A 20,431-nucleotide genomic window follows, 5' to 3' on the forward strand; every position below is an offset into this window, starting at 1 on the left:
CCGGACACCCAGTCCTGAATACGCAGCTCAGGACACTTAGTCCTCACCATATTCCCCATGAGCTAAGGTCACACAGACCTCGCCCAATCACTCATGGTAAGTCTTCAGGTGACTTCCAAACCTTCACAGACTCGGTCACTCGACGATCCACAGTTTCCTCTTGGATGCTCTAGACCATGACGCCTAACCGTCTGGAAGATGCACAATCTTCAAAGGTAACAGACGTCGGATCCACGCATGATCAATCTCTTAAGTGATGCTCAATCACATTGGGATTTTAGGTGTTTGGGTTTGAGTTTTCCTTACTTGATGATTTTCACTCAAAGTCCTCGGAGGATGGGATGCTCTCAAATAACAAGTGTCAGTTTCTCTCGGAGCAGCCAACCAGCCAGTGGTTGTAGGGGCGGCTATTTATAGCCTAGGGAGCAGCCCAACATGATAAGACATAAATGCCCTTCAATGATATGACCGTTAGGTGGGTAGATATTTTGGGACAGCTGGCGCATAGCACAACAACGGTCGAAATTTTGAGTATCAAATTCCTCAAGGCTATCATGTTCCTCACTGTGTAGGCAATCTGCACTGGCGAATTCCTAACTCCTCAGTCAGAACAAATTCCTCAGAGACCAGAAGAACTTCGTCTCTGTTACTGAAGAAATTGACTGAGCTGTATGAGATTTCCAATGGCTTCACTCGAAGGGATTGGTAGGTGTAGGATTTGAGTTGAGCATCACTTGGAAATTTTTCCTTAGTATTTCCTCGACCCCCTTTAGCAGTACGGTGTTTCCTATGACTCAAGAAAGAGAAAATGGAACTACGAAAACAAAAGTCTTCTCGCTTCATGTTCCTCGAATGAATACCAAGTCTTCAGGATCACACCAATTTCTTCACTTTCAAAGTCTTCAAAAAGTCTTCAGAAATCCAAAGTCTTCAGTCGAAGAACTTCATTTTTAGGGGTCGACTTTCTCTGTAAATATCAAACTCCTCATAGACTTATAGACATGTGTACACTCACAAACGCATCAGTCCCTTAACCTATAAGTCTTCAATACACCAAAATCACTAAGGGACACTAGATGAACTTACAATCTCCCCCCTTTTTGGTGATTGATGACAATATAGGTTAAGTTTTCAACGGGGATAAACATATGAGTGTAAATACTGATATTGAGGAATTTGATTGCAAGATATAGAAGAACTCCCCCTGAAGATGTGCATAGTGAGGAATTAGCTTTTGAAGCAATGCACACTTTGAAGAGTAGAATCATGGAGATCTCCCCTATATCTTGTAATCCATACACGCATTTAACATATAATATGAAGAATTTGAAATGCATGATGAAATATGGTGACTGATGTAATTCAGCATGCATGCATTAACATATATGAGGAATAAGCATGCAGAAAAAACTCAGCAAAAGTATCAGACCACCATCAGGTTTAAGTTTACAACTCGATCCAGCAAAGTCTTCAAAAGAACGAGAGTTGTAACTTAGAAAAAAATGCCCATATAGATAGACCCGCTTGAAGACTAACTCAAATTTCTCCCTCTTTGTCATCGAATGACCAAAAGGATCGAAAATGAGGACTAATGCCCCTGAAGAATATCAAGTTGATGGAGGAGCGCCAGCGTTGTTGGGGTCGTTTGTTGTTGTAGGGCCTGCCGCAGTGTCGTCCAAGTCATCATGCTCGTCGGTTTCGCGTGATGAAGAATATGAGCTGGCCACCAAGGAAGGAACCTTGACCTTCTTGAATTTCTTCGCTGGAGGAGCAGACTAGTCAAAATCCTTCTTGAGACCCATTTGCTTCAGATCTTCTTCACCATACAGATGTGATAAGACAGCCCAGGTGCGACCGAAGACTTCATGGAGGTAGTAATGGTTTTTCTTCACTGCATTGTGTGTAGCAGTCATGTTGTGAAGAAAAGAGCCAAACTGACGCTTAACCCATTTGTGGTTTCGTTCCACCTTCTGGTGAAGACTAAGAAGAAGCTCACAGTCAGTCATCACCCTGGGAGCTGTGGCTTGAGGATTTTGGTTAGATGCATTAGCGGCAGAATCATGAGTAGTAGAATCATCATTGGTGGAGTAAGATGTAGCTTTGCGAAACTGACATCCAATGGATGAATGCCTTCATCAATAATTGCAGTAGCCTTGCCCTTTTCATCGGATGTGGAAAATATCCTCTTGAGGACTTCAATGGGGGGCAAGTAACTGACATGACTCTGAAAATCAGCCTTGTAGTTGAGTGAAGACCTTGTTCTGAGGAATCTCATAATCCAAGGAGCATAAGGCTTCAACTCAAATGGAGAAAGGGCAACATTTGCCAGAGTCCTCATGAAGAAATCATGATAGTTGATAGGAATGCCATGTATGATATTGAATAGCAGATTCTTCATGATGCCAACAACTTCTTCATCATTTGAATCATGGCCTTTGATTGGACTCAATGTCTTCGTCAGAATGCGATAGACAGTTCTAGGCACAAACAGCAATTCCTTCACGAGGAATTTGGTCCTTGGAGCTTGACCGAGCTTCATTGGCTTCATTAGCACTTGCATGTAATGGGCAGTGAGTTCAGGTTCATGATAGATGCAACGAGCGCCTTCAAGGGGAGGACTGACAGGCAGGGCATGAAGTAATTCAGAGGCCAGTGCTTTATTGTGAGTATTGTCGGTCATCCAGTCCAAAACCCAAGAGTTCACATCGTCAGCATCGCCTGTGATATGCAGAGTTGCATAGAATTGAAGAATGAGCTCTTCATTTCAATCGCAAATATCCGTGCAAAAGTTGAGCAGTCCTGCATCATGAAGCACACTGAGGACTGGGGTGAAGCAAGGCAGTGATTCCATGTCCATGTGAGGAATATGCGCATGGTCGAAGACTTTGTCCTTGTTGAAGAGCAATGAAGAATAAAAATTTGATTGGCTGGCAGTCCAGAAGCGCTTCCTTCTAAGACGAGCAGAGTCATAAGGGTTATAGTCTGTAAAGAACACATGTTCGCCAAAGAAGTCATCAGCCTTGAATTTCTGCTTCTTCGAGAAGGGATCCTTTGGCTTGGGTTGAGGGGTATCGGTCAATTGCATCACCACCTCAGGAATCGCAATCTCAGGGTCCACTAGCTGAGGAATTTCTGCTTCTTCTCCAGTGACAGCCTGGGTCTTGAATTCTTCATTAACATTTTCTTCTGCACTAGTGGCTGGAATCTCTTCATGGACAGACGGTGGGGCATGAGGTTCTTCAGATCCCATTTGAACTTCATTGGTCACAGGGGACTGAGGAATTTGTTGAAGGGGTGTGAACAAAGGAGAATTGGGGTGTTGACTTTCCCAAAAGTCATCGTTCAACACTGGAGTTGTGCACCCAATGTCCGCATCTTCTTCTTCTTCACTCTTTTCCTCAATGTCGGCCTCTTCACCAATGAACTGAGGCATGGGTGATGAGACTATTGGGGTTGAAGGGATTGCATCCGCTTCAATTTCTTCATCCAACTACTCTGAAGAAGCAGCAGAAGGAATGTCATCATCAGATCCACTTGGGATCTCATATTCTTCATCAAAAGGAATAAGGTCCTTTGATGGCATGGATGAGACAGGAACAACATCAATTGGATTGTCAAAAGAGCTAGTTAGCGGCTTCATCTTCTTCGGAGCTGAAGAATCTGATGCTATTGATGCCTTCCTTTTCTTCACAGCTGCATGCTCTGCAGCCTTGGTCTTCTTGACATCTGATGCAGATGGAAGGATTGGAGTTGGGGTAGGTGCAGGAGGAGCAGAGGAATTTGGTCCAATAACTTCAGGCACAACTGATGCAGTTGCCCTGACTTCTTCAGTTTCTTCAGGCGCAACACTAGTGGTTGCCCTGGCAATTTCTTCAGCGGCTGGAATGCAATCATCAGCCCTGGTACTCTGAGTATCTTCATCAGCCCGATTTTCATCAGCGGTGCTGGCATGCTCTTTAGTAGGCTGAGCAGATGCCTCGGCCTGAGGATTTTCTTGTTGCGTTGGGGCTGCAACATTGGAAGTGAACTTATCAGTTATCTTGACAAATCTGACCTTGGCACCAAGCCAGTCAGCATAGTAGCAATCAAATTCATCACTCAGTTGCTTGATCTTAGATTGAAGACCAACAAGTTCTTCAGGTGAAAGCTTCAAAATGTTTTGCTTCAGAAAGCGCTCTTTCTTGTACTGTGCTTTTTTCACCCTCCTTCCCTGTTCAAATTTCTATTTTTCCTCATCAATGAAGGCAGTCAAAACATGACTTTGACCAGGAGTGAGGTTCATCTCCGGCAAAGGTGTGTTGGGATCCTTGTGCCATAGGTCGATGAAGTCTAGGATCAACTTAGGATCCAGTATCAATGGCACATTGCTGCCTTTGGCTCTAGCGGCCCTGAACTGCCTGTCTCTGATGATTTCGGCAAGTTCCTCATCATCAGTTTCGTCATCTTCGGAAGGTACTTGAAAGGCGACCTGCTTCTTGTGAGGACTTGGTCGAGAGCCTCGTCCAGCAGTGGCCTTTTTCTTCACCAGAGAGGGGCCAGTTGATGAATTTGGTGGAGCTGAAGAACTAGCAGAAGCTCCTGAGGCAATAGAGATGCCTGTTGTCCTTTGGCACGTGGTGAGATGCACAGGTGCTGAGGATTTTGACGAAGGAGTTGAGGACTTTGGAGGAGTTGGAGCAGCTTGAGGAATTGGCCGTGAGGGCTTTGAAGAATCTGGCCGTGAGGGCATTGCTGAGGAACTTGGCCGTGAGGGTATTGCTGAGGAACTTGGCCGTGAGGGCATTAGGGGTGAAGCACTTGGCTTATGGGCAGGCTTCTTTGCCATGGCTTTCTTTGGCTTGCTTGCAGAGGCCTCAACAGTGGTAGCAGCAGCAGCAGAGTCTTCATTAAATTTCTTCACTGCTTCCTTAGCTATTGTGGCTAGCTTGGCCTGGCGCTTGGCCCATTCATCAGGATAGTCCTCACCACGCTTAAGGCTGGTTGGATCAGCTTCTTGGCCAGGTGCCAATGGAGGTCTTGGGCATGGAGGATTAAGAGCGAATTTCTTCATATACTTGGGAGTAACATATCTATACTCCCTCCATTCCCGTGCCCATCTCCTATCTATCCTTTGTATGCGCACCTTGCGCTGATTTTTATCCTCCTTGCCAAATTTGGCCTCATCAGGAGTGCAATCACTACAAAAAATACACTTCCGTGATGATACGTGTTTGTCATAGTAGGTCACTTTTCTTGTCATGCATGTACATCCATGACAAATTTATGACAGAATCAAGATAGTCATACCTGTGCTGTCGTAGAAGTGTTCCATGACATTACCAAAATTATCATCACGGAAGTGTCCATTTCCATGATGATAAATCGCGCGTCATAGAAGTGCTTTCATCAAGGGTGACCGACACATGGCATCCACCATAACGGAATGCCGTTAAGCTATCGGGTCGGGTTTTGGATCCGATAACCCATTAACAGCCCCGACCAATGGGAAATTTCCACTTGTAAAATTCTTATTGGCCGGACGAAACACGTGTCAGCTCGTCAGTGGGTCAGATAGGCAGCTATGATACGTCGACACGTGGCACGGCCCAACAGAGGCCCATTCCTGTGAAAAGGCCGGCCCGTTTGACTTGGTCAAAAGGTGGCGGCCCGGCCCATGGAAAGCCTGTTAACGGCCTGTTTGCATATAGCCCATTTACAGCCTGCTAACCCAAGGCCCGTAATGCCCTATCTGAATTAGGCCGAGTAGCGTCATCTGGGCCATCCAATATGATTCCAGCCCGTTTTCACTTCTGGCCCATGTATGGCCCATGACGTCTTTCGGCCCATATGAGGCCCTATGTAACTCTTGGCCTATTAACGACCCGTGGTGAAACTGGCCAGTAATGAACAGTGTATCACTTTATACCCATTAACGACTCGTTGGGCCGTTTCCAGCCCATGTTATCTTTCGGCCTTCTCAGAGCCCATTTATTCTTGGGCTCATTTCCAGCATTTGTTTACTTACGACCCAGTACTGTCATTTTCTGCTTGTGGGCCAAATTCAGCCCGTGGTTACAGTCGGCCCGTTGGTGGTCCGTTAATACGTTGGGCCGTTTTCATAGCGTCATCAAATACGGCCTATTAACGATGGCCCGTTATGGTCGGGCCATGAACGGACGATTCCAACTCTAGGCCGTTTACGACCATAATGCATCCTGTTATTGGCCCATGTTTGGCGAATCGATCATACGGCCCATATAAGGCCCATTGATGATACGGCCCGTAGAAGGCCCATTGTTTCTACGGCCCGTAGAAGGCCTACTGTTTCTATGGCCCGTAGAAGGCCCACTGTTTCTACGGCCCGTAGGAGGCCCAGTGTCACTACAGTAAATATTAGCCCATGGTTATTGTGGCCTAGTTTTAAAAAATAGGTTATTACAGCTACTAGTTAACCACGGAAAAAGAACTGCAATGACTACAAGCAAACAAATAAACAAGACAACAAGGAAATAAATAAGCAAGCAACTAACGCTAGGCTATCACGGCTATTACACATATTACATCCACTGGGCATCAAAGTTCGCCACCAGTGCAAATATAGGGAACAAAGCAGCATATCATATACACTGGCCGTCAAAATTGGCACCAGTGCAAATAAACGCGGCAGCAAAACAAGAGCATAACTGAAACAACTTCAGAAGAGCTCAAGAAACATTATCATGGGTATCCACCATGCTGGCAATAAGCTTAGCAAGCTGATTAGCTTTGTCCTGTTTGGCGCTAAAATCCTCCAACGCTTGCTGTTGCACCAGAAACTATGCATCTGAATGCTCCAAGGACTTCCACAGCCCTTCCGCTTCTTGTCGCATCACAGCTAAACGATGTCTTTCAGCTTGTAGTTGAGACTCAAGAAACCGAACTGATTCAGACAGTGAGTTTGAATAGCTTGTGCAAGCGGTAGTTGCCAGTAACTCCAACACTAAACCAAGACAGGATGTGTAACTATCCTGAACCTTATCTGCATTACTTCCTTTACCGTTGTTTAATAAGGCACTCTTCCCCAATATTCTGTCAGCATTCTAAAAGAAGAAACAAGCAGACACATAAACAAGTTTAGCATGTACTAGTATATGAAACTCATTTCGGTGAACCAGTTCATTAGTAAGGTGGACAGGATTAAACTACCAAGTCTTCTATTGCCAAGTACTAGTACATAATAAAAGCATCAAACAAACATATATCTATGTCCTATGGTAGCAATGGAATCTTAAATTAGAACAGTTGTTCTTTAGGTTTAGGCACTTGTTCTACATGAACAGAGTACAGTAAGACGCAAGAATATAATACTTAAAAATAGAAAATGAGCTCATAGACCTTACCACATTCTTGGTTCGGGACCAGTATAGAACAAGGCGTTCCCAGTCATCATCCAGTAAATGTGTCTCAGGAGAACGTAAGGGAATTTGATGAGTTTCTTTGCCGGTGAAGTACATTTTCTTCAGGTAATTCCGATACTGCCACCAAGCATTCTTGAAGATAGCAGAGGTATTAGCACAGGTTACCTCATCCTGAGTTTCCAAATCGGTCCTTCTCTATAGAGAAAAATGGGAAAATTTGCTGTATTATAACCATCGTGGAGGTAGGATGTATGGGATGAAGCAAAGTAATTGCCATGAATAACATTACTTACACATAACTCCTGGACAAACACCTGCAACTGGCATTTTCCTTCATCTTCAGTATAATATTTCCAAGATGGGAAGATACACACATACAATTTAACAACATCAAATGCGATAGATGCTAAACTACGACTAGCTGGTTGTGCTTCGTCCACAGGAATAGGCGTACTAACTGGTGGAGTTGGGGTTCGCCGTGATAGTACTGGCCCTTTGGGCACTGGAGCTGCCTTACTAACTGCTCTTGTTTGGGAGCTCTATGGTGGAGATGGTGCTGTGTCAACATGAACTGGGTTACTATCGGCTGGGGTTGGGGTTAGATTGGGTGAAGCTGGTTCTCTGTCCATCGTAGTAGGGGTACAATCTGCGAGAGTTTGGGTTATGTGTGGTAGGGCTGGTTCTTGTGCATGTACAACCGGGGTGCTATCTCCACCAAGAGGTAGCACTGTTTTATTTGAAGACCGTGTTTTTAGTCCGCTAGATACTGGCATCACCCGCTCCAATTCAAATGGCTGATAAACAGGAAACATAGTTGAATGTACAGACATTGTATGAGAGACAGATGCAATAGATAGTGTGGAAAAAAGAGGGCATGAAATAGTTGACATGTATATTGTTTAACTAAAATGGATAACATGACATAATTTCACATATATGATGTCTATCTAAACTGGATAACATAGCATAACATAATTCAAAGATATGATGAATAACTAAACAGGATCGCATGACATAATTCACCTACATGTTATCTAAGTAATCAAGATCGCATCATTTAATTCACATATGTGATTTATATGCTAAACAGAGGGCATTCGATATGATGTCTGAACTAAGAACATGGTGTTGAATATTGTGTATATGATGTCTAAACTATGCAATGCAAGACACCGTATGTATGATATGAGCAGTATAACCGTGCCAAGTTAGAGCATACACCTCAGTGGGGGAATAGGACTGGTCATATGTCTCTGAATCCATCTCCGAGGAGCTATCGGGACCCAACAAGAGATCTGCTTCGACAAGTAGCACTGTCTCCTCTGAAGGCCTTCTTTTCACTCCAGATTTTTCCATCTCCCACCCAAATGGCTGATTCATAGGAAGAGTAGTTTAATGTACAAACATTGTCGACAAATGGAAATGTAATGAAGAAAAGGATGGGCAAGATATCATTCAAACATATGATGCCTGGTTAAACAGGATGGCATTGCACATTTCACATATATTAGAGAGAATTACTTATTTGGCCCTTTCTTAAAGTTTGGTTCCCTATTTGGCCCAACCTTTTATTTTCTCCCCTTTTTGGCCCGCAAATTTCAGTTTGTTTCCTATGTGACACTTCTGTCGGTTTTGCCTAGTAACGGTGTTAAGTCTGACCTGAAAAGACCGTTTTACCCCCAGTATAGTATGTGAACAAATTATTTACATGCAAAGACAACGATAATGTGATATATTTTTCCTGTTTGAATAAGTAAATAGAAAAGTGTTGGCACAGGCCTGACCTCGACGAGACACGCCCGTACGAGCTACTGCAACCGATTGCTTTCCGGCCAATGAAGCGTAAACATGCTACTCCAGTAGTACACAACAAGCAACAAACAAGTAGACATGCAGCTGGATTGATTCTCTCGTGATGTACGCGCATGTAATACAACATGAAGCAGGCAGGCGGATTTCAGCCGGAACCTCACGCATGGGCAGCTAGCTTAACTAGGCTATAAGGTAGCGGTCAACTCGCCAGTACTAACTCGGGCCATATAGAACAACACGAGATGCCGAGATTTAATGGCGATAGGTGCGATTGAATGTCTTTTGTATTAATCTGAGTAGATTACACGCATATATATAGCAGTAAAAGCTAGTTATGCGAGTCCTAATCGATTTATTTGGTGATTACACCAGTCCAAGCCAGACGAGGTCTTCTTATCATGGTTAATTCTAACTAAAAGTATTCATATGACTAATAATATAATATGATGAAATGCCGCCATCCACCGAAGCACCCTTCTCTATCATTTTTGTGGCATACTATCATTAGGGGCAAAATTGTCTTTGCACATGCAAGGTAACATCTTTGGATGGAAAAATGGATGAAAGTATCATATAAGGCACAAAATGAAGTTTAAGTGTCAAATAGGGAAACAAAAGGTTTACTGGGCCAGAAAAGGAACCAAATTTTAAGAAAGGGCCAAATAAGGAATTCTCTCCATATATTATGGCTGGCTAAAAGACATGAGACTGCATAATTCCCATATATGATATAGAAACTAAACAAGTGGCATTACAGAACATGTCTAAACTAAGCAGATGACATATATGATGTCAAAAGTAGGCACTGCAAGGCAACATATGCATGATATGACTAACATCATCATGCCAAGGTAGAGCAAACACCTTGGGGGGAAAATAGGAGTGGTCAGCGGCGTCCGAATCCGCCTCAGAACAGATATCTTCCTCTGGATTACAATCTGGAGAGGGGTGGGGAGGGTTTGCCATTGAACCCACCATGGAGCGATGTCTCCATGACATTGTATTGCCGCGCAAAACTCTTCTCTTTTTATCTACATGTTCAGCATGACTGTGTACAATATCTGACATGCATACGAAAAAATATGGTGAGATTATGTAAGGAGAGCATGCAGAAATTTAGAGTGATGGTAACAACCAGTGGATTGATGTTTTTCCGTTGAACCAAAATAGCCCTAATGGATCGATGTGAATGTATAGTAATAAGTGATGCAACAAGTGTACAACCTCTTTGCCGTAGCCGTGTCGACCTCAGCATCATTGGGTTGGTCGCTGAAGCAGTTGAGGCAGAGGTGGCTGTCGGAGGTGTGTAGGAAGATCTGAGGAATCTGTAGATGGCGTCCAGGGCACTGCTCTGTTGTGATGGATCGTTCTGTCGTTGGAGCAGCTCCGGTGAGCCGTAAGACGTCAAGGCTGAAGCAGCACAAGATAGACATCGTCAATCTCAAGTGGGATTCTAATAGCATCTCAATAGATGATGTAAAATGGATGTAAAATTAACATCACCAAAAACCACCTGACTACAACAGATGAGGTAAAAACTGTTGACTCTGAACTTAACTGTCGAAACTGAAATTTACTGTGGAATCTGAATGCTACTGTCGAAACTGAACGCAATGGTAGCAGAGAGGCACTTGACATGTAGTTTAGGGAGGGCCTGCAATTCATCTTCAACCTGCACCCCCCTGAGCTGCCAGCCACCACCGGCCAAACCGCCGGCCCCAGCGCCGCCTCGCTGCCCCGAAACAACTCGCCACCGCCGCCCCGGCCAGCCCTCTAGGCCCCCCGTCCCCACCCTGAACCCTAAGATAGATAGTGGGGTACCTCTTCGGCGAGCCCCCGTCCCCGCTGCGGGTGGTTCTTCCTTAACTCCGACGAGCCCCCCAACCCCTGAAAATCGACTAACCCAAAAGTCGATTCAGTCGACTGAAGTGTGGCTTAATCGGAGCAGAGCACTAGCACGAGCGAGGGGGAGAGCAGCAGCAGCAGCTAGGCGAGCAAGCGATCAAGCGAGAGCCGGAGCAGCAGTAGCAGATCCGGCTGGTATGGACGCCACCGCCGAAGGGGCCTCGCACTAGGGGAGAGCCGCCGTGGAGATGTCGCCCGTGGCGCCGGCTTCAAGGTAGCCGCTCCATGGGGGTGCGGGATGGAGCACCGTCGGCGCCGAGAGGTCGAGTTAAGGAGAAGGTGCGATGCGATGAGTGTACAACCTCTTTGGTGGCGTCGAGTAGGCCTCGGCTTCGTCCGAGGAGTCGGTGAGGATGCTACAGTTTCGATGGAGCAGGTTAAGGCGGCGCTGTGGGGATGGAGCAACCACGATAGACAAGGCGATCGTCGGAGCAGCTCCTTGGTGGTGGAGGACGGGGTGGATGAACCGGCGGGACGGCGAGATGGACGACGGATCCTCATCCGGGGAGGTGGACAAGGGATGTCGAGCTGTTGCGGTGGACGACGTCGTCGGGGAAGAGGCTCCGGCTGGGCAGCGGTGACGTGGCGGACGGAGGAGGGTGGGGTTTCGCGGCTGGAGCGGAGAGGTTATGGCGGCCTGGGATTTCGAATGGCGAAAAGGGGGCGATGTGAGGGGGTGAAGCATGACTTAGGAATGCGCTTGTCCAAAATGTAGGGTGTGTTACAAAAGTACCCCCACCGATTTGAACTAGCGGCCCTTTCGGTTCAGGGTTAGAAGGGGGATTTCGCGTGTCGGGATTTGGCAGCTGGAGGGAGTTTTCGCGCGCGTTGTAATTTCGGGATAGCAAGGCGCGGGTTGTGAAGGCGCCAGGTTTGGGAGCACGATATCTGAATTTTCGGGATATAACAAGACGCAGGTTGAATTTTAGGGACAAGCCTAACATGTAGTAATATTGTACTTGTACGTACCAAATCAATTCGCACTTCCCTCAACCAAAAAGAAAACGAAAAAAATAAAACTATTCACACCACACAAAGAGAGAGTCTTGCCCCGTTTTACTATACAAATGCTATTCAAAGCTACTCCCTCCTTCCATCTATACAGGGCCTAATGCGTTTTTCGATGCTAACTTTGACCAAATATTAGAGCAATGATATATGACATGCAACTTACACAAAGCACATCGTTAAATTCGTCTGTGAAAGGTTCTTTCAATGATATAATTTTCATGTTGTGCATGTCATGTACTATTAATCTTGTCAATAGTCAAAGGCGGTCTTAAAAATCTCATTACGCTCTATATAGATGGAAGGAGGGAGTATGAATCCATGTTATGTCCGATTAAATTTTTTCGCTTGCTGTATAATGCATGTAACCTACTCATACCAACATTTTAGTGCATTCCAAATGTCTATACTACCGCTGCAATTCGAACTAAATTTGAATTCATTTCTCTATTTCAATAAGAATCTACAATCATGATTGTTGCCAACTTCAACCATCATAGTTTCCTTGCTATCCACCAGATATAAATCAGACGGCCTATAATGTAGGATGGCAGGCACACCATCATCAACAACTCCATTTTTATAAGAGTAGAGATAAAATATATTAAATGTAGTATACCATGTTCATAACCACACCATGTGTATCACCGTTATATATATATATATATTCACACATCCGTCGGTTTGAAACACTATGGTAAATTCTTCAAATATCCGAATTCGCTTTTTATAATGAAGTATACGTGATCTCTATTCGTCTTTTACACCCACACAACCCTCTTATCTTTGTAGCTAGCGCTAACTTTCTCTTGTGCATGCACACGCTCGCATCCCTCTCACCCTCCCTCAGCATTCTCTAGCTCCATCGCGCAAATTCGTATTTTCACTTTAGGTCGTTCACCCACGGTGTGTGTAGCCCCCCCAGCTCCTTCTTTACGAGACACATCGATCAATATGCCTCTCTAGCCAGGTGTGCCTAGCACAAACACAAGCTTCCCCTCTTCTCTTGTCACCGTCCATGCCTCACTCCCACCACTCTTTTCATCATTCTCGTACTCGCACACTCCTCCCCCTCGATATAGTATGCCTCTCGTACCACCTCCTACATGCATCCCTCTCTCTCTATCCTTCTCCTCATGCCTCATTTGCTTCTAACACACACATGCATGTATACCGATTGATCTCCCAACATATACCTAGATCGACTTTAACTACCCCCATCGATCGATGTACCTCACAAGTTATGTCTCTCCTTTCTCTTACAAAGGGCGATTGATCTTCCTATGTAGTTACGTCTGCTTACCACAGCCACATCGTCCCCCCTCATCATTCGTGCATGCCTCCTGACCCGTCTCTCACACACACGTGCACAGACAACAAGCAACCATATCCTCTCTTATTGATATTGCGGGCGTGCCCTCCGTTTATCTAGAAAGCCTATCCCACCATTTGTTAGAAGCAACTCCACTACCACCCCCTCCAACACTCTAGCTCTGTCTCTCTCCCAACCTTATTCATCTTCTGCACATATGCATGGATGCCGATCGATCTCCCTTAATACATGAGGCAGATCGATCTCCTTAATACATGAGGTAGGCCTCTCTCCTCCTCCACACATATACGAGCCATTGTACCTCTATAGTTAATTGGGCCTCCCTCTTCCCCCACCACACACCGATAGTCGAGCGCTGCAGGTAGGTATCCATGCCACAAAGACAAACTGCACATGTCCCATCTCACGTTCCAGTAGGCCAACCACTCTATATATTTGACATGGGCACACACAAATTCGATGGCACTCTTTATCGACCGCGCGCGCACACGCACACACACATCATCCCTCTCTTCAATTCTATGGACACCTCAAGCCGATGATACCTCCACTCTCTTCTCGTGGATCGCCCCCCTCTATATATATGTTATATCCAGGACTCTATTTCACACACATTGCATATGTTAAATTTTTTGATTGACCCCCCCACAAAAAAAACTCTCAAGAACACACACACTATATCTCTCTAGGTTTGTATCTCTCACACAATCCCACGTAGGTGGTGTATGTATACAAGAAGAGAATAGGTGCACCGTGCACGTACTCACGCTTCGTGCCTAGCCACACCCGCGCGGGTACAAGGTGGAGCTCATTTCTTTACGAAATGGCAGCCCACGTGCTAATTTGAACGCATGTAGCGGTTGTTTACCTAGGGAGGTCGTGTACCACGCATGCACGAAACAAAGTCTGACTTGACGCGTTGCCGCGTTATTTTTAAATAAAGTTATAGCGCTCAATGGCACGTACACAGAATATAAAACGATTTTTATGGAGGAAAAGGTAGTCCGCTCTTCAGAGTATCTCACACAAGGCTCTGGTGGCCTCTCTCTCTCTCTCACCGTTGGCCGCTGATCCGGCCGCATCCCGTCCGCTGGGGGAAAGGGAGTGCGGTGGCCTCTCTCTCTCTCACCATTGGTCACTGATCCGTCCGCATCCCGTCCGCCGGGGGAAAGGGAGTGCGGTGGCCTCTCTCTCTCACCGTTGGTCACTGATCCGGCCGCATCCCGTCCACCGGGGGAATGGGAGGAAGTGTATCGTTTCTCTGTTCGACGGCGCCGAGGCAACATGTCCCGATCTGCGGTACACGCCGTTCTCTCTGACCAAGCTCCGGCGCGGCAGGGCCTACGCCACCTGCTCGCAGATTCCGCCCGCCGCCACTCACCTAGTTACATCCCGACGACCTCCAGGTATCCCCTCTGGCCTTGCTCCACTGCCCGTTTTCCCACGTTGCTGCATGTGGATCTTCCATAGTTCTTTGCCCAAAACATAGCTCGTCCGGCGTACTTTCCATATTGCATTCTCGTCCTCACACCGTTTTAGAAAAACACAACCGTGTTGTTATCTTCCCTTAGGACAAGGAATATGCTTCTTTTTTGTCGTCGCATGTGTCATCAACTGTTATTGGCCAGTAATTGTTTCCTTTCTACCTCTTTTTTGCAAACAAGGCTATCCATTTCACGTCGTTGCTATTGCGACCTTTTGGTGAACTGCACAAATCACTTTTTTCTTAAGAGTGTTTTATGCAGTTGTACTAAAATGTCACACAGGCAACGTCTCTACATTTCAGTGCGACTGCACAAAGGGAGATTGGTTTTGCTCTATCCTCCTCATCCAACTCCGAGCCTAATCTTCTCCAACTAGTTAGTCTTAAGAGAGACTGCAAAGGTGACCGGCTTCTATTTGTGTGTTTATTGTTTCATTAGCAGTCCTCTATTATCGTAATCACACTTGATATCTTTGGAACAGGGACGCTCAGCTCTATTTTAGTGGAACTGGACAAAATGATCGGAATGTTGCATGCTCCAGAAAGCTACTTTTTTCCCCAACATGCCTTGTTGATTTAGACAGAGCTGGGGGGACGTTGCTGCCAATGAAAGCATGGATAAATTTTAATTTAACACCTTCTCACAACTTTGTCTTCAGTTGTGATGTAATTATTAGCTCTGATCTGCTAATAATTGACATGCATTAGCAAGGAAGTTAGTTTTTTATTGTTTCCGAAAGAGCATCGATGGCAAGACACACGAAACAAAAGCTGAAAGCTCACACCATTGTACAATTTCATGTCGCTGGAAAATTATTTGTATAGTACATCAATTATGTAAACAAATGATGGAAGCTTGATAGCATTGCCAGAAGCCTCTTCATCATCTGGGTCCATGTGCCATGCACAAAATTATACTCCTTCGTTCCTAAATATTTGCCTTTTTACAAATTTCAAACGGGCATATTTTAGAGTGTAGATTCACTCATTTTGCTTCGTATGTGTACTCCCTCCGTTCCTAAATATTCTATTCGTCTTAACAGAGATTTCAACAAGTGACTACATACGGAGCAAAATGAGTGAATCTACACTCTAAAATATGTCTATATACATCCGTATGTGCCAGTCCATTTGAAATCTCTAAAAATACAAATATTTGAGTAGTCACTTGTTGAAATCTCTAGAAAGACAAATACTCCAGAGTATATTTAAGAACCGAGGGGGTAGTGCGCAACCGCATGGGAGACTCAGCCCGGTCGTTGCGCCGCATTAATAGTGAGTAATGAGCAGTCAAATCATAAGCCCCACCTTTCCCACTGTAAGGTGCTTTGAAGAAGCAACCATCAATACACTCTTCTTTGAATCCGCTCATACTACTCCATCCGTCACTGTTTATAGAGCGCGCTTCAGAAAAAAGAAAAAAATCTGTGGGACCAAGGCGACTAGCGATCGGCCTGAAAAATAGCATTGGTAGTTATAGCACGACGTCTATTACTAGAGGGAATAATGCGTACACACATGCATGCAGTGCTTCCACCCCGGGTACACACATGCATGCACTCCATAGTAGTACAGTACATGGAGAGAAAATTGTGGACTTGATTGCGGTTACCACACCCTAATTAATTGAGCATTAAACCAAACGCGTCTAAAGTTTCTCTATGGTGGAAATGCATTGAGAGAAATGCATCATAATGAAGCGCGCCCTGTAAACTGTGACGAGGGTGGAGTAGTATGAAGGTGCAAAACCAAGTATGCGTACTACTGCGCTTGGCTCTTCGCCCCTTCGTGAAGTCGAACAATGATGGTACTTCGCATGTTGGGTACTACAGTGTAGGACTTTGCCTCTGACAATCTGACACCGAATGGACTGATGCATGTCCACCGAGGGTAGGTTGCATTAGTCAAAAGGCGTAAGCGAGCTTCACCTTGTCCTGCAAGCTTTTCCTCGTTCTGCGAGTTGAAGGGACACACCAAAAAGTAGTGCTAGTCCATACTCCCTCCTTTCCGGTTAATATGGCTTAATCTTTTTTGCGGGTAAATGAGAGAGCTTTATTCATATATAAGCATTCTTAGGATGATCAGCCAAGACACTGGTCACTAGGAAGCGAGGTACCCCGCAAAAAAAGAAGTAGGAAGCGAGGTGTTTCATCAAGCCAGCTCTCGGCCACATTCAAAGTGCAGCAAGCACGGTTCGCACGAAGATGCGCTGCAAGGTTTGCTGACCTGTTTACATGCTGAATAACAAAAAAGAGGAAATATTACTGAGCGCTACTATTTGTAACAGGATATGAGCCAGAATTAAGTGAGAATTGTGGCGAGTGTTCCATGCAATCAACTTCCATTATCACATGCGAGAACCCTCGAAGAGAACCAAATGTGTTGAAGATTGCTTTATCACATTTTAAAATTATAATAAGAGTGCAGACGCTCCTCCATCCGGTTCCTAGTACTAGTATAGTACATACCTTTATGGACTATAGTAGTAGTACTAGTAAACTTTGCGCTTGGCTGTTCGGGAAGTCGAACAATAATAGCACTAGTAGTATAGTGTATGCTTCTGGCAATCTGACACCGAATTAACTGTTGCACGTCCACCGCCTGAGCGAGGGGAGCTTGCATTAGTCAAAAGTTTCTCCTTGTCCTGTGAGCCACCACGCGCAAGCTTCTCCCGTCCTGCAACCTTCTCCTTGTTTGGCAAGTTGACGAGACACAACAAAGTAATGCTAGTCCATGCTGCCTCCTCTCCGGTTAATATGGCCTAATTTCAAACGAGATAATACACTGTCTGTCACTGTATATTTGTAAAAATACGGTCAGTGGACTTCATAATATGCTCATTGCGCTCAATATATTTCCGGTGTTCATATGGTCACTAGCTCACCCTGACTGAGTATGTGTGTGCATGCATGTGTAGGTTGAGCACTTGAGCGTGACCGTGTGTGTTCCGTCGTGTGCTCGGACATGCATGCATTAGGGCGTCGCGCGCATTTTTGCGTCCATGTGTACGTGTGACTATTGCATACACGTAGGGGGAGTACGTGTAGGGGCCACTAAGGAGCAGTCAAATCACACAGTAAGTTAGTCGGAAGAAGCAACCATCATTTCACTCTTGAATGACACGTACGCAATATAAAATGGTTGATATGGAGAGAAAAAGAAAACCACTATATATACACTAGCAGGAGCCTAAGCTACAAGCCTGCTTGCTTAGGTTGCTCTTTTCACAAGCATAGAATGACGGGCCTGATCCCGCAGCTGGGGGAAGGGAACAATGTTCTGCGTAGACGCGGTCGACATCGGCGAGGGAGAAAACCCATAGTCGGCGCGTCCCAATCGAGGGTCACCGCGGTATGGGCCGATGCCGCGTCCCAACCGCCCTTCTAGCTACAGCCCGACGTCCCAGGTAGTCCATCTTCCTTTTGGAGCCGGCTTGCTCCACTGCCGTAGCTCCATCTCCATGTCGATCTTTCTCTACTTCTACTGGCTTCTATTTGTGATGAGTTTATGTCTCATGAACTAGTGCCAGTACTATTATTCTAATCACACTTCTTCAATATCTTTGCCATCAAGGATGCTCAGGTCGGTTTTAGTGGAACTGCACAAAAGCATCGTATGATCCGAGGGTGCCAGCCATCTTTCCTTCCCGACATGGAAAGTGCTATGGAACAAGAGGTACCAGAAGGTGGAGAACCAAAGAGTGCTGCTTCTATTGTTGCTGACATTCTCACTAAAGAATCTCCCTCTAGCACATTCCTTTGACAGGTTCTACCTGGCCAGGAAATTGAATCATGTTTAGGGTTTAGGGTTTAAGTCGTAGTGACCCCATCAGTAGTTTTTCTATCGTACACGCTCTCACAACTTTTTTCTTTAGTTGTGAAGTAAATATTGGCTATGATCTGTGAATCATTGAGATCCATGATAACCCACAAGTATAGGGGATCGCAATAGTTTTCGATAAGTAAGAGTGTCGAACCCAACGAGGAGCTAAAGGTAGAACAAATATTCCCTCAAGTTCTATCGACCACCGATACAACTCTACGCACGCTTGACATTCGCTTTACCTAGAACAAGTATAAAACTAGACGTACTTTGTAGGTGTTTTTGGATAGGTTTGCAAGATAATAAAGAGAACGTAAATAAAAAGTAGGGGCTGTTTAGATAAAGACACAACTAAGTTAGGTTTAGTAGAGAGCTTTTTGTCACAAGAAAGTTATTTGTCCCTAGGCAATCGATAACTAGACCAGTAATCGTTATTGCAATTTTATTTGAGGGAGAGGCATAAGCTAACATACTTTCTCTACTTGGATCATATGAACTTATGATTGGAAATCTAGCATGTCATCCCTAACAGATAAAGGTAGAACAAATATTCCCTCGAGTTCTATCGACCACCGATACAACTCTACGCACGCTTGACGTTCGCTTTACCTAGAACAAGTATGAAACTAGAAGTACTTTGTAGGTGTTGTTGGATAGGTTTGCAAGATAATAAAGAGCACGAAAATAAAACTAGGGTCTGTTAAGGTAAATAAGCAACTAAAGTAAATATAGCGAGTGTGGAAAAGTGGTGGTAGGAGTTGCGAAATTGTCCCTAAGCAATTGACTACTTTACTAGACCAATAGCAAGTATTATGTGGGAGAGGCCACTGTTAGCATGTCATCCCTGACTTGGAATTCTATGCACTTATGATTGGAACTATTAGCAAGCATCCGCAACTACTAATGTTCATTAAGGTAAAGCCCAACCATAGCATTAAGATATATTGGTCCCCCTTCAATCCCGTATGCATCAATTTCTATGCTAGGTTGAAGCTTCTGTCACTCTTGCCCTCCAATACATATTCCTATCAACATACAACTAACCCTATGGCATGGTCCACGCGCGCAATCATATGATGGGCACCAAAGGACAGCAACATAACCACAAGAAAATTAAATCAATCATAGCAATTCATCAACCACCGATAGGACAACGAAAATCTACTCAGACATCATAGGATGGCAACACATCATTGGATAATAATCTGAAGCATAAAGCACCATGTTCAAGTAGAGGGTACAGCAGGTTGCGGGAGAGTGGACTACTGTAGATAGAGGGGGGAAGGTGATGGAGATATTGGTGAAGATGGTGGAGGTGTTGGTGTAGATCGTGGTGATGATGATGGCCCCCGGCAGCATTCCGGCGCCACCGGAAGCGAGGGGGAGAGAGCCCCCCTCCTTCTTCTTCTTCCTTGACCTCCTCCCTAGATGGGAGAAGGGTTTACCCTCGGGTCCATGGCCTCCATGGCACAGGAGGGGCGAGAGCCCCTCCGAGATTGGATCTGTCTCTCTGTCTCTCTCTGTTTCTGCGTTCTCTTCTGGCTCTGTTTCACCGTTTCGTATATATATGGAGATCCGTAACTCCGATTGGCCTGAAACCTTTGCCGTGATTTTTTTTCCGAATATTAGCTTTCTTGCGGCAAAAGAAGAGCGTCAACCGCCTTACGGTGGGCTCACGAGGGTAGGGGGCGC

Source organism: Triticum urartu, chromosome 2A (assembly GCF_056163025.1).
Source record: "Triticum urartu cultivar PI428250 chromosome 2A, HENAU_Tu73, whole genome shotgun sequence".
Lineage (NCBI taxonomy): Eukaryota > Viridiplantae > Streptophyta > Magnoliopsida > Poales > Poaceae > Triticum > Triticum urartu.